Source organism: Myxine glutinosa, chromosome 11 (assembly GCF_964187855.1).
Source record: "Myxine glutinosa chromosome 11, kmMyxGlut1.1, whole genome shotgun sequence".
Taxonomy (NCBI): Eukaryota; Metazoa; Chordata; class Myxini; order Myxiniformes; family Myxinidae; genus Myxine; species Myxine glutinosa.
Genome location: NC_136271.1, coordinates 95,576,184 through 95,588,704, shown reverse-complemented (window position 1 = coordinate 95,588,704; position 12,521 = coordinate 95,576,184).

Sequence of the window (12,521 nt, the reverse complement as noted above, 5' to 3'; positions counted from 1 at the left end):
AAAAGCTTGAGTGACAGAACTTCTTGGAGAGGATTATTCAGAAAGTGGATGGGAGGGTTGTCCAGTCGGTCTTTTCGGAGAGACATCGTAAGAGTGTGAGATTTGTCAGGATTGAAAGACATGTTCCACTTGTTTGCCCAGTCTGTGATTTTGTCCAGGTCTGCAGAGAGTGAGGAGGCAGCAGACTGCCGATCTGAGGGATGAAGAATGGAGCGACAGAGAGTAGAGTCATCAGCAAAGAGATACAGGGGATTTTCAAGAGAGTCAGAGAGATCATTGATGAAGACCAGAAAAAGGACAGGGCCTAGAACACTGCCTTGTGGAACTCCAGCCTGAACAGGAAGAGGAGATGAGAGAAACCCATTCAGGGCCACACGTTGACTACGACTAGAGAGGAAGTCCGCCAGCCATGCGTGGAGATTTCCATGGATACCAAAAGAGGAGAGTTTGGTGAGCAGAGCGGGGTGCCAGACCGTATTGAAGGCACGTGATATGTCAAGAGAGACTGTTCTAATTTCCTGTTTGGCATTGAGGACCTCCATCCATTGTTGAGAAAGCAGAAGCAGCATGTCCAGAGTACAGTGTCCAGGTCTGAAACCAAATTGATGATCAGAGATCAAGCCATTGGAGAAGAGGAAAGATTTCATATCTGAAGCAATGATGGATTCCATGACTTTGCTGATAATTGGGAGAAGGCTGATTGGTCTGTAGTTGCTGGGATCTGTTTTTGCACCTTTTTTGTGCAAAGCGGTGATGTTGGCAGATTTCCAAGCAGATGGAAGATGACCTTGAGCAAAAGAGAGGGTGAAGAGAACAGAGAGAGGGAGTGAAAGAGCGGAAGAACAGGATTTTAGGACCCGTGGGCTGATGCTGTCAGGTCCAGTTGCAGAATCCGAGTCGAGGGTTGACAGAAACTTTTCCAACTTGTCAGGAGGAAAGGACACAGAGTCCAGGAGCCGCTGGGTACGACTGGGTACGGTGGGTACAGAGAGGGATGGGTTTGGGACACAAGATTTAGAGGCAAACACAGAGTTGAGGCATTCAGCTTTTTCGCGTGCGGAGTCAGCCGTGTGGCCATTTGAGGTGAGGGAGGGGATGGAGGGGGAACAAACACCAGAAACAGATTTGACCAGACGCCACCAGGATTTGGAAGAGGGAGACAGATAAGAGAGTTCGGTTCTGAGAACGGAGAGATATTGTTTCCTGGCTCTCCTGAGCGTGGACACACACTTGTTTCGGGCTTTGTGAAAGGAAATGAGATTTCCTTCCGTTGGATTTGCTTTCCAGGAGACGAAAGCAAGTTGTTTCTGGGCAATAGCCTCACCACAAGATTCCGTGTACCATGGACGGGAGGAAGGGTATGACAACAGAAGACGAGATGGGATAAATCTGTGCATGAGAGAGAGCAGTTTGCTTTGGAAGAATTCCCAGGAAGAATTTATGTCAGAGGCAGTAGAGATGGGAGACCAGTCCAGATGATTGATGGCTGCTTGAAGACCGTGCCAGTTGGCCTGAGTGAAATGCCAGACTCGTCGACGCTGAGGAGGCTCTCTGAGAATGGTCAGAGAGATGTCCACTTTAACAAGCACATGATCAGAAGAACCGATTGGAGCAGAAGAAGAGCAGCAGACATTTTCAGGGAAGTTAGTCATAACCAAGTCCAGAAGAGAAGATGCTCCGTTGACTGAAATCCGGGTCGGGAAATTGACAGTTTGTGTCAGTCCCAGTGAGTCACAGAAGTCCTTTGCTGAAGAGCCATGGCTGGTGAGAGAGGTACCCACACCCAGCCAACTGGCATGGTGACAGTTGAAATCACCACATATGAGGAAGAGAGAGTTGGGATGGGTAGATAGAAGTTGGTCCATATTCTCAGACAGCGAGATGTAGATGGAGTCATCACCGTTTGGTGGACGGTACAACACACATATGAACAAAAGGTGGGAGCGAAGGGGAAGCCGTAGCCAAAGGTATTCCTGGGGGTGAGGTGGAGAGAGGGCAGTGCAGGGCGAGTGAGGAAGAGAGTTTTTTATAAAGATAGCAACCCCACCTCCAGGACGAGGCTCAGGTCTATCATACCGGAGTAGGGAGTAACCTGGGAGAGATACCAAGGAATCAGAGACATCGTGAAGGAGGAAAGTTTCTGTTAAGCAGATCACGTCTGGTTTGTCAGAAGAAGTGTTTTAAATAAAGAAGAAATAACTTTGAAATTAGATAAGTTGGGTAAGGAGTATTTTGAAAAGGTAGTGGCTATAAGAAAAGGAATAGATGTATATATAACTTTCACAGTTAATTTTAATCCAAAATAAATGGGGAAAGAAAATCTTAAAACTATTCTTAAAGTGTTTGTGATATTAAAGGCTATATTACAAACGGTAATAGAAAAATCAAAATAAATATTTTCTTCATGTAAGTCTGTTAATATTTCTCATAAATAAATATGAGTTATTGTCTCAAGTGTAAAAAGAAAACTAATACGAAAAATATATGGTATGTTAAAGGTAAAAATAATAGAGTTTATGAAAAGGGGATATGTTTAGTGTGTGGCTCCAAAAAGTGTCAATTCATTTCTAAGCATAAAAGTGGGGGAGATATACAAAAGTTTTTGCCAGGGAGTAAATTTACAACAACTGGAATTCCAGTGGGAATTACACCTACCGGGGAATTCTTTCTGTGGTCCAGGAACAACAACAACAACAAGAACATGCATTTTAAGGCCATTTTCCCTGCTAGAGCGGGGGTTAGCCTTGCGGTCCCCATGACGATCTTCTCCATTTTGCCCTATTTTCTGCATCTCTCCTTGTTAACCCCCTTGCCCGCATTTCTTCTTCCACCATCTTTAGCCAAGTCTTTCTCGGTCTTCCCCGTCCTCTACTTCCTTCTACAATAACTTCCATCACTCTTCTCAACCAGTCACTTTCATCCTTCCTCAACACATGACCAAACCATCTCAACCTGTTCCTCTTCACAGCATCAATCACAGGCTCCATTCCCATCATCTTTCGCAATTCATCATTTGTCTTCCTCTCTCTCAACGATACTCCGCACATCCATCGAACCATTCGCATTTCCACCCTTTCCAGCCTTCGTTGCTGCTCTACGTTCATTACCCATGTCTCGCTCCCATAAATCATAACACTTCTCACACATGCAGCATACACCTTTCCCTTCAGCTTCAGCGACACTCTCCTCCTCATCAGCACACCACTCAGTTCCCGAAACTTCTTCCATGCACATCTCACTCGAGCAACCGTTGCCGAGTCTGATCCACCTTCTCCATTCAGCATGTCTCCGAGGTAGCAAAATGTTTTCACACCTTCCAGCTTCACGCCGTCTCCAAGATCCAACTCAACATTTCCTCCATCTGCAGCTCCCGCTGTGCACACCTTACATTTGAATGTAGCTGCCACACTGGTAAATGACCCTCTCAGACCACTACATTTTTGATGAACCCACTCAGCGCACATTGTACATTGAATGGAGTTCACTCTGACACCCTTCCTGCACACAGCACACGGCCACTTCCCAGTTCTTTCCACCTCACCACATGCTTTACCACTTGCCATCACCTTCGTCTTTCCGATATTCACCTTCAGACCTTTTGTCTCCATACATTCCTTCCACTTGTTCATCTTTTCCTTCAGTCCATCCATACTTTCCGCAATCAACACCAGATCATCTGCATACAACAACTCCCACGGTAAACCCTCCTTTACGTTCTGAGCCAGCAGCTCCATCACAGCTACAAATAGTAGTGGACTTGGTACCGACCCCTGATGTTATTGAGCGAGTAGTGGACCTGATGTGGTCCAGGAACAAACTTGGATAAAAGATTAGATGAGGCTGGCAATCCTAAACGTTGGCCAAACCTCTAAATAGGGTTGATGAAGTGTGTATGAAGCACGATATTGATTATGGGAAAACCATTACATTGGATGAAAAACACAAAGCCAACAGAGAAATGTTGTACAATTTGTCTTTGATACAAAATCCAACATTGAGAGAAAAAGTTGATAGGTTCATTGTGAAAAAAATTTATAAGTGCTAAATTGAAACTTGGTCTTGGTTATCCAGATTCCAGGTGTTTCACCATGGGCGAAGCCCTCAAAAAACTATTAAGCTCTAATGATGTCAAGACTGAGGAGCTTTTGGCTGATGAATTGCATAAAACTATAATCAAAGTTTAAAAGAAGAAAGGTTTATTCTAAAGGCACTGACCACATTTGGTCTGCTGATTTAATTGAACTAAACAATGATAAGAGATACAAGTATGCTTTAACCGTTATTGATTTGAGGAGTAGATTTGCATGGGTTGTTCCTTGTAAAAACAAAAGGGGTAATACTCTTATGTTAGCTTTCAGTGGAATATTTAGTAAAAGCAAAAGCAAACCAAATAAGTTATGGACTGATGAGGGAACAGAGTTCTACAACAAAATGTTCATGAAATTTCTTAAGGGGGTGGGTATTAAGTTATACAGCACCTTTAATGAAGGGAAGGCAGTTGTTATTGAGCGTTTTAATAGTACGTTGAAAAACAAACAAACAAACAAAAAAAAACACCTTTAGAGGCCATTTTTCCCCGCAAAGCGGGGGTTGGCCTTTTTTGGGCACCGTGGTTGTTGTTGTTTTTGTTGGTCCCCTTTTTGAAGCAATGTTTTACGGCCGGATGCCCTTCCTGCCGCCAACCCTTTTTGTCGCCTTTTACGACAAACAGGGAATTACCAGTGAACTGGTACTCAAATTAGCCGACCTCGGAAGGATGACAGGCTGAGTCAACCCCCTGGCGTTAATTCAGCGATCGACCGGGATTCGTACCCAGGATCCTAGGATCCTAAGCTGGCACCCTGGCCGCTAGCCCAACACCAGGTTCACTTTAATGAAGGGAAGGCAGTTGTTATTGAGCGTTTTAATCGTACGTTGAAAGAGAGACGATATAAAAAATTCACACAACTCGATTCTCAACAATGGGTATATTCAATTCAGGACATTGTAGATAATTACAATAATACAGTACATTCATAAATAAAATCAAAACCATCGGAAACATTTACAAAATTAGAATACGAAAAGAGGATTCATTTGAGAAAACCCAAGTTCAAAGTTGGTGATATTGTTAGAACTAGGGCATTGCCCGTACGTGGGTGCCCGTTCCTTGCCAAAAAAAAAAAAAAACGCTACCCATACGCTCTACCCCGCCCGTACGCCCGTAAACAAAAAAAACAACGCTCTTCGCTTCCGCCCTTCGCTCTGACTGAATTGGGAAAAATAATGCGCATAAGAAAACGAATTACGAACCGTAATGGCGGTCAGCTCGTAACGCGCTCAGCTCCGCTCGTCTCACATCGGCCACGCCTACGCAACAAAGCGTTCTGTGATTGGCTGCCGGAAGTGAAGTCTTCACTGTCCGGAAGTTCGCAAATCGTCGCAGTTACGATGAATCGTTTTAATTTAATCGCAGTTTGAATTCGTTTTAAAACATAGTTTAACGGCAACATAGTTTTCCAACGTGAAATAAATGAATACGCTCTCAAATGTGCCGTCCGAGGCAAAGTCTGATCGCCACGTTCGGCACACGTGATAGCTCGCTGCTCTCTGATTGGTTGAAGCGTTTTTTGGACATAGCTCGGTAAGTACTTCTCCAATTAATTTAAAACCTTGAAAAGGCACATCCTCGGGTCCCCAGCAATATACCTGGCAAGTTTAAAGTATATCGGACCCGTGGTTGTCGAGAAACAGCGGTCACAGACAAACACACACACAGACACACAGACACACAGACACACAGAGATTGCTGGAATTATAGATAGATATACAAATGGAAAAGTCATTTTGAGAAAGGTTATACACAAAAATGGACTAATGAATTATTTAAAATTGTTGATGTAATGGATCTTGGACTTACAACCCTTAAAGCCCTTGGACTTACAAATTATATGATATGAATGGGGAAGAAATATTAGGGGCATTTTATTCACAAGAATTACAAAAAACAAAGCTGATACATACTTTTATCCACCCCACCCAGATTAGCTAATTTAATTAGTGGTAATAAAAAAAAGACTACAAAAAGGTTTTACAAGATGTATGTATATCTACACAAGCTGAATTAGATACCTCTAATACAGGTTATTATTTTGAAGTTGATTTGAAATATCCAGAGGAACTCCATGACCTACACAAAGATTTGCCATTTTGTTGCGAAAAGGTAAGTCCAAAGAAGGAAGTTACGAGTGGCGGCCATCTATTCTGACATCTCGCCACGAGGCTCATCTTGCTCGATACGCCAGACTCCACTGTACCTGCGATGTGTTATTAAAATTCCCTGGAGAAGTCTATAGATGATGGACCCAGATTGCGTATGTCATATTCCTGTCAGTAAACGATTCATTGTTAGCCAGCAACGCCGGCTACTTTTGATCGTACATATCATATGTATCTACTTGTCTTTTTTTTTGAGCACCTGTCAAACCGTTGAATTAACACCAGGTGGGTTGAATACAAAACAACCATCATGCCAAATCATGTGAAACTGCAGAAGGATGAGGTGTGACACGAGGCTCCACTTGATGTACGAATTAACTTAATAATCAATGAACAAATTAGAATGAAAATTTCGAAACTTCACCTACATTGTTGACCTTTACACCTATGTTGTTGACCTTTTCACCTATGTTGTTGACCTTTTCACGTGTTGTTGACCTTTTCACCTGTTGTTGACCTTTTCACATGTGTCGTTGACCTTTTCATCTATGTTGTTGACCTTTTCACATGTGTTGTTGACCTTTTCACGTGTTGTTTACCTTTTCACCTATGTTGTTGACCTTTTCACCAATGTTGTTGACCTTTTCACATGTGTTGTTGACCTTTTCACGTGTTTACCTTTTCACCTATGTTGTTGACCTTTTCACGTGTTGTTGACCTTTTCACCTATGTTGTTGACCTTTTCGTGTATGTTGACCTTTTCATCTATGTTGTTGACCTTCTCACGTGTTTACCTTTTCACACGTGTTGTTGACCTTTTCACCTATGTTGTTGACCTTTTCACCAATGTTGACCTTTTCATGTGTTGACCTTTTCACGTGTTGTTGACCTTCTCACGTTTACCTTTTCACACATGTTGTTGACGTTTTCGCCTATGTTGTTGACGTTTTCATCTATGTTGTTGACCTTTTCATCTATGTTGACCTCAAAATAATTGGTTGTTGAATTCAGTGACGTGATATGCAAATCTTCTTCAAATTTAAGTAAATCGGATGGAAATTGAGGATTTAAAAAAGGGGATCAGTTTATCTTCAGGACAACACCAGCTTATCTTCAGGCAAATACAGCCACTGAGCTTTGGGGAAGTGATGTCACTTCCACGGAGAGCTCTGGGCACTAGCAACGCTATGTTTTATGAGAACATCGTTGCTTTTTTCTCCACACCAAGTGGGGCAAGTTGGAATTTCCTCCTCCACATGGATGCCAATATTTGGGTTTTGTCCATGCTGCATCCCTTAAATGTTGAGAATCAAGCAAGGAAGCAGCACGTACCATTTAAAACTAGAGCAATGTGACTGCGTCGCCAATATGCCTCTGCGTAGTAGATGCCCTTGTTGGCTGTCCTAAAAATAAACAAGTTTGATTTAAATCCCTTCAGCTCTTCTCAAGTATCACATTTTTACCAGACATGACAGCTTCACATTGATCGGTGAAGCGGTTTTGGAGAAGGTTTTTTTTTTTGTTTTTTTTAAATATTTGCTTTCAAGCTAATATGGCCCTGCACCATCAAAACAAATTGGGAGATACTAAAGATGCCAAACTGTCGCAAACTCAATACATTAGACGCCATTTAATAAAACCACGATTAATAAAACCAATTGCTTTTTTGGGCCATTTTGACTCGGTCTGGACTTATCCCTATGGTTCCTGTATTGCGAAACATTGGTTAATAAAACCAATCCATCAGTTAATAATACCCCACATGGAGATCGGTTTCTGAGGTTCGGGACATGGAATGTAGGGACAATGACAGGGAGATCAGGAGAAGTGGTGGAAGTATTGGTCAGAAGAAGAGTGGACATATGTTGTGTGCAGCAGACGAGATGGAAGGGAAGTGGTATGAGAATGGTGAAGGGTAGGCAGGGACAGAAATACAAGTTTGTGTGGCAAGGGTGCCTGGAGGGCGTGAATGGTGTTGGTGTCCTGTTTTCTGTGGAGTTTGTAGACAGTGTGGTGAGTGTGACTCGAGTGATTGATAGGTTGATGATGGTGAAAATGATGATTGGAAAGCTCTTGGTGAACGTTATCTCGGGATATGCTCAGCAGGTTGGTCGGAGCGATGAAGGGAAGGACAAGTTCTGGTGTGCGATAGAGAAGCTGATGGAAAACGTGAAAGATGAGGAAGTTGTTGTGGTAGGAGGAGACCTAAATGGACATGTGGGAAGGAGTATGGACGGTTTTGAGGGAGTTCTTGGGGGTTATGGATATAGTGTGAGGAATGGAGAAGGTGAAAGGATTTTGGAGTTTGCTGATGGAGCTGATTTGTTGATTTGTAATACTCAGTTCCAGAAAGAGGACAATAAGCTTGTTACATACACGTCAGGTGGGTCGACGACAACCGTTGACTACCTGATGGTGCGTAGGCGAGATAGGGGGCACCTCCGGGACACAAAGCTGATCCCGGGGAAGGAGGCTGTTTCACAGAACCACTTGGTTGTCTGCGACATAAGGGTGAAAGGTGCGAGGAGAGCTCGGCGGGTGAAGTACCAACAGAGAATGAAGGTGTGGAGGTTCAAATAGGTGACGGTGAGGGAGGCATTAAAAGAGAGGCTGTGTATGGCAGAGGATGATGTGGTTGAGCTTGAAAGTGGTTGGATGTCAATGAAAGATAGTCTTTTGGAAGCCGTTGGTGAGGTATGTGGATGGACAAAAGGACCACCGAGACACTCGGAAACATGGTGGTGGGATGATGAAGTTGGAAAGAGGATTGACGAGAAGAGGAAGAAGTTGGAGGAGTGGCAGAAGGCAAAGGGTATGGGGGCAGAAGAGGCAGAGCATGAAAGTTATAAGGCAGCCAAGAAGGCTGCAAAGACAGAGGTAGCAAAGGCGCAGGAGACATGTCGGAAAATGTTCGGAGAACGCTTGGATTCGCAAGAGGGTCAGAGAGCGGTATTCAGGATTGCAAAGCAGATCGCGAAAGAGGTGTGATGTGATGGGGTTGAGTTGCTTGAAGGATGAAGTGGGACAAATCGTTGTGGACCGAGATGGAATTAAAGGAAGATGGAAGAGATATATGGAAATACTGTTTAATACAGAGAATGAATGGGATGGCAACATAGAGAGTAACCCAGTTTTAGGACCGGCAGAGAAGATAACTGAGAAGGAAGTTGAGGAAGCGATAAAAGCAATGAAGAGTAGAAAAGCGGGAGGGCCGAACTGAGCTCGATGCGATGAAAAAAGTTGAAGACCTTTCCTGTGCTGTACGAATCTTCACACAACTCTGGGATTTCCGGTTCAATCTGGAGTGACCCGTATAAAAACTGGAGCAAATGCCTGGAGAAGACGAAGATCGTCCTTGTTCATAACTGCAGTTGCACATGCTGATGTTCCTGGAAGATTCTCAGATTGACATCAGAAATCTTCCTCCAAAGACCACATCCATTGGGCATTATTCGGACCATGAAAGCTTACTTCATGTATGAGATGCGTCGAGCAATCATAGAATGCTTGAGGACAATGGTGATCGCCCGACAGCAAACGAGGTTGCAAAGAAAATTAATGTGCTTAATGCCATGCACATGTTGTCTGGAGCCTGGTCCAAGGTCTCTTCAGAGACCATCGTCAATTGTTGTAAGAAAGGAGGATTCAAACCTCAAGAGGAAGAGCTGGATGCAGCCGATGTTGATCTTCCTCCTGGAATGGCTGCAGAAGAGTTCCAAGCTTGGGTTGCGAATGACGATAAAATTCCGGTTATGTTTGAAGATGACGAAGAGGAAGATGAAGCGGTCAGGGGAGGAATTGTTTCTGAAATCAACAACATGAATGCATCGGGTCAGGATTCTGATAACGCCGCTGAAGTTAATTAAGAAGTTGAAGGCACTTCTTAAAATGCACGGATTTGACAACATGGAAGAGTTTGAAAAACTTAAACGTGACGTCAGGGATCTTTTGAGGGCACATCGCATGGTTCAGACAGACATTCGGTGGTTAATGAATCAATTAGGCCACATGTACTGCATTGGTTTATCTGCAATGCGTTTGGTTTATTATGTGCAGAAATAGCAAAAATGTGACAAATTAAAATAAAAAAATTGTTGCCAAATTTGCTGAACAGTTTGCGTTTTCTATCCCACTGTTGGGTCGGATCTGGATCCGTTCCTTCACCAAAATGTAATCAGATTGTTATTGTCACCTACCCAAATCGCCCAATACGTTTCATCCGAATCCATCTGCAACTTCTTGGGATATATATTAAAAAAAATAACCACCTTTAGAGGCCATTTTTCCCCGCAAAGCGGGGGTTGGCCTTTTTCGGGGACCGTGGTTGTTGTTGTTTTTTGGTCCCCTTTTTGAAGCAATGTTTTACGGCCGGATGCCCTACCTGCCGCCAACCCTTTTTGTCGCCTCTTACGACAAGCAGGGAATTACCAGTGAACTGGTACTCAATTAGCCGACCTCGGAAGGATGACAGGCTGAGTCAACCCCCCTGGCATTGATTCAGCGATCGACCGGGATTCGAACCCAGGATCCTCGGATCCTAAGCTGGCACCCTAGCCGGGATATCAAACCGTATATAGTTTTTGACCCTATCTCTCAATGGTAAAGAATCACTTAAAAATTATAGTATCCTGATCCAGATCTTCACCAAAATATAATAAATTCATTATTGTCATACGCCAAACTGGTCCACAAAGTTTCGTCCGAATCCATCCATAACTTTTTGAGATATCCTGTTCATAGACAAACGGGTGAAAAACAACCTTTGGTGGTGGGGGTAACGAGAATGTTGTATTGGCACAAACACAGAACAACATGATTGAAATCCATCTGCCTGCTATTAGTTGTCAGCCCTTTGTTGCAATCACGCAAGTGACATGTAGATAGTTACGCAAGTGACATGTAGATAGTTACGATTACGTTTGATGAAGAACTAACTCGTAAAGACTTGTGTCAATCTGTCGTTACACAGGTAGAACAATGGACAAAATCGGAGCATTAATTGACGTACATAACCAGCCGTGGGCAACAAAAAGCTGAGAGTGCAGAGAAAGGAAAGGGCAAAGGGTGCAAGACTGTCCTTACAAAGGGTACTTATCTCTGATACAGGAGGAACATGCCCACACTTAGCTTCATTATGTGAGTTTCGATTAATTTGGAGGGCCTTGGTGTCCATGGCATCAACTTATGTGATGTGGATGAAGAAATCGCATGTTGTTAGAAGTTTCAATTTGTAAAAGAAAGACTTGACATGATGGAGTATGTGGCTGGATTTGGATGCCAACTCTGATATGTGGTTTGCTCAAGAGAGATTGTGGCTGATGGTGAAGCACAAACATTGGAGAACAGAAATTCTTCAAGAAGTTTGTCATGGAGGTAAGCGGAAGGGTTTATCAGACGGTCCTATTGGAGAAAATAAGTGTGACATTTGCTTGTTTAAGACCTGCAGAGAGGGGAGAGGCTACAGCCGACCTCTTTGAAGGATTATGGATGCTTTGGCAAGGTGGAGGCAACAGCCAAAATTGAAGGAGGGTTTTCCAAAGAATCATAAAGATCATTGACGAGGAACAGGACTGGGTTGTTGAAGAGACGAGGAGAACACGACTGCGCCCAACAGACTGCCTTGGGCCACTACAGTCTCAACAACAAGAGCAGAGGAGAGGATGCTGTTGAGAGCGACACAATGACTGCGAGTATGGAGGAAGTCAGCAAGCGATTAGAGGAGGTGGCTTTGGATGCCATAGACAAAGGTTGGAAAGCAAGGTGCAGTACCAGACTATCAAATGTTGAAGGTGGTCTGGAGAGGCAGCACTGACGTCTTATCTGAGATTCAGAACCTACAATCTCAATTCATTGTTTGAAGAGAAAGCAGCAGCATGTCCATGGTGGAATGACCAACCAGGTCAAAAACCCATGATGATGGTCTGAGATCACGCCGTTTGAGAAAGTTAGTGGGCCCGTCGGTCCACTGGACCAAATTTTAATTCGTCTTCACGGCCTTGTAGCATACCTGTCTGCTGTACTGCTGGAGCATAAGCTTGCCTTTCACCATGCCCAGATATGCTTTCACCATGCTTTCATACATGATGAAACCATGCTTTCATTTCATGAATTTCATTTCACCATGCTTTCATTTCTTCCATTTTCATTTCACCATGCTTTCACCATGCCCAGATATGCTTTCACCATACCCAGATATGCTTTCACCATGCCCAGATATGCTTTCACCATACCCAGATATGCTTTCACCATACCCAGATATGCTTTCACCATACCCAGATATGCTTTCACCATACCCAGATATGCTTTCACCATGCCCAGATATG